The sequence below is a fragment of the Pteropus alecto genome, unplaced genomic scaffold, assembly GCF_000325575.1.
Source record: "Pteropus alecto unplaced genomic scaffold, ASM32557v1 scaffold79, whole genome shotgun sequence".
NCBI classification, from domain to species: domain Eukaryota; kingdom Metazoa; phylum Chordata; class Mammalia; order Chiroptera; family Pteropodidae; genus Pteropus; species Pteropus alecto.
Genome location: NW_006494612.1, coordinates 5,374,502 through 5,378,022, shown reverse-complemented (window position 1 = coordinate 5,378,022; position 3,521 = coordinate 5,374,502). Strand labels below are relative to the sequence as shown.

The 3,521-nt window shown below is 41.9% G+C and overlaps 1 protein-coding gene across 6 annotated transcripts in view; it reads left to right on the top strand.

Moving 5' to 3' along the window:
* The window catches only part of AK9 (adenylate kinase 9), a 99,298-nt gene that overhangs the window by 29,522 nt on the left and 66,255 nt on the right, over positions 1-3,521 (top strand). The window lies entirely within an intron of this gene.

Genomic DNA, 3,521 nt, shown 5'->3' with positions numbered 1-3,521 from the left:
AAGGAAGGAAGGAAGGGGAAAAGGAAGGAAAAGGAGGGAAAAGGAGGGAAAAGGAGGGAAAAGGAGGGAAAAGGAAGGAAAAGGGAAAAGGAAGGAAAAGGAAGGAAAAGGAAAGGAAGAAACCAGGTTCACTTTAAAAAATGTGCAGCACCAAAAAAGGCAAAGACATAAAAGCCCTCAACGCCATAAGTACTCATTTATTTGTTCGATCATTCAACCAATTTTTTAGAATAATTACTATGTTCCTGGCACTGGTATATTATACATGTGATGGAGATCAAATTGTAATTACTAAGTGCTCAAAAGTCCACAAGGCTTTAGTATATGTGCTGCCAAAGTGAGCACACACAAGGACTTTAATTAGAGGAATTGACCTATTCTGGAAAGTTTAGTTTCTCCTATATAAATCAAAATTAAAAAACAAAAACCAGAATTACAAATAGGTATCATAATTCAAATAAAGTAATCTTTGAAGAGAGGTCACTTTGTTGTCCTGTACTCTGTAATCCCTCTCCCTGAAGATGTCCCATAGAGGTCTCATAACTGGAACACATTCTGGGACTTCAGTAGCACCAACCGGTGTGCAGGAGGAAAAAAGGTGGGCCTGGGGATCACAGAGGCTGAGTCCCAAACCTCCTCCTCCAGGTCATTATTGAAGGAAAATTTTAAGTATCCATAAAACCTGGGAGAATTTCCCAACTAGAAAGTTTATCCTTAGAAATTATTGCCCTCATAGGCATAGGAGTAAGGTTATAGTTCATAAGATGTGACTAAGATGCCTGCCCTCTTTTTCATAAAAAGGGCAGAAGTCGTGACGGTGCACAATGCAGTCATTATTCAGATATTCTTTAAGCAGTATTTCTCCCTGGCAATCCAAATCACCTCCAAGAGAAATCAGCTGGGAACCTTACTGCAAATATGCCTTCCTTAGGCCCATGCCCCAGACAGATTGAACCAGAATGTCTGGATGTGGGACCTCAAAAGATATTTTTACTAGATCCAGAGAGGATTCCTATACCCACTTAAGTGTAAGAAATCCCTGCTTTAAAGTTTAGGACACTGAAGAACCTGGCTGATCAAGATTGATAAATCTTGAAGTTCTTGTGTGTTTTGAATGGACTGTCCTTCAGCTAAAGGCAGGTAATTTTAAGAAAATCAATATAAAGATCTTGAATAGACATTTCTCCAAAGACTTACAAATGATCAATAGACACATGAGAAGAATCTCAACATCACTAGTCATTAAGGAAATACAAATCAAAACTACAAGATTATAACCATTAAGTGTTTAAATGTGTGTGTGTGTGTGCGCGCGTGTGTGTGTGTCCAAAAAATGAAAAATAACAAGTATTGTCGAGGATGGTACAGCCACAGTGTACAACAGTTTGGTATTCCTGAAAATGTTAGAGACTTACCATATGATCCAGCATTTTTACTGATAAGTATATACCCAAAGGAATTGAAAGCAGGAACTCAAACATATTTGTACACCAGTGTTCATAGTAAATAGCCAGGAGGTGGAAACAATCCAAATATCCATCAACAGATGAGTGGATAAGCAAAGCATGGTATATGCATACAATGGAATATTATTTAGCTTTAAGAAGAAATGAAATTCTGATGCATGCTAAAACATGGTTCAACCTTGAAAACATTATGCTAAGTGAAACAAGTCAGACACAAAAGATGGATAGTGTATGGTTACACTTATGATTAGACCTAAGTGAGGTACCTAGAATAGGCAAATTCATAGGGGCAGAAAGTAGAACAGAGATTACCAGGGGCTGAGGGAAGAAGGGGAATGGGGAGTTATTGTTTAATAGGTGCAGAGTTTCTGTTTGGGTTAATGAAAAAGTCCCGAAGATGGATAGTGGTGATGGTTGCACAACATTTTGAACGTACTTGATGCCACTGCGTCGTACACTTAAAGATAGTTAAAACGCTGCATTTTGTGTTATTTATATTTTACCACTACTAAAAAAAAATTGTTAAATTTTTTTTAAAAACCTCCTTGAAGATTCTACAGTACAGCCAGGGTGGAATACCACTGGCTTACAGGGCTGGGAGGCACAGAGACCCTCATGGGAACTCGGACTCCCTGGAAAAGAGTGTGAGAGCTGAAACACGTGATGAGCCATTAGCGAGGAGGGGGATGTGTGGGTGGGTGGGGATGTGGGTTTGTGTTTGAGGTGGGAGGAAACACATGTCAGACTGGCATCCAGCACAGACAGTGACAGCACTGGGTTTCAAATCAGACAAATCTGGACTCAAATTCCACATCTACAGTCTATCAAATCTGTGACTTTGCTTAACCTTACCCTTTGTTTAGTTGCTTAAAAAGGGGGTAATATCCCCTACCACGTAGTATTATTATAAAGATTATATGAGATTATGCTTGTAAAGTGCTTAGGACCAAAAGTAATATTCAAAATATTTAACAGCTGTATTGCAGGGGCAAGGCTGGCTTCAAAGGCTAATGACCTGCACAGTCGTCTAAGACCTCGAGCTTAGAAGGGCCCCACAATTAGTTTAATGGTCTGCTGCCACAGTCTTGAAATTCTTAATAACTTTAGAACAAGGGCCCTGCATTTGCATTTTGTACTGGGCTTGGCAAATTAACTGATGCTGTGCAGGGGCATTGACCCCATCACAAAAGAGCTGGCAGCAAAGCTGATGAGCTGTGCCAGACATTGCCTGCCTAGTTGCTGGACCATGGGATGGTCCAGAGGTTCTCACCGTAAGGCTCAAGTGGAAGGGGAACTTGAGTATAGTGGCTGTAACTGCTGACTTTCTCGTGCCTCCCCCTTGCCATGTCTGGGGCCCCTCTCACAAGATCCTCTGGTGCAGTCTCTCCAGAAAGTAAGCCTCCAGTCTAATGACCGAAGGAGAGATGGTTTGAAAATGCAAATCGTAGGGCTGAGGGAATGGGTAGTTGGCTGACTGAGTGAAATGGATAGGGGTTCTGGCTACTAGCATCTCCTTTTAAGGGTTTTCAACCAATCCTCCTGTCTTCTGCTGTCCATTCACCCCCTTCAGAGGTGCCTGGTGTCAACAGGTCCTGAGCCTCTCGAGGATTTTGCCAAGTGAATCAACTTGATTCTTGCCGTCCCCACCGCACCTCACACCCATCCCTGCCACCACAGACACTGAGCCTTTACCTTTCTCTGTTCTAAGTCACTTACCACTTGTCTATCTGCTGTCTAGCTTCAAAAATGTGTAGTTGTGGCAGGTCAGCTGTCAGCTCCTCTGATATCTCCTCCCATTCTGTGTCCTCATGAATTCATTCCTCTTTTCATTCTTCTGCTATCATTTTCATGAAGTTTTAGGAAAGCAGCAAACGCAAATGCACGTGTCGGCTGCCTTTAACCAGAGGCTGTCCGGATCGTCTTTAAGATTGTAACATCCAAAACATCTTCTCATCGCCCCTCATCACCTGCCAGACAGGCGTCTCCAGAGGCTTGAAGTTGAGATAGAAACATGGTCTGCTGTTCAAACACTTTTCCCAAGTTGGCATGGGAAAT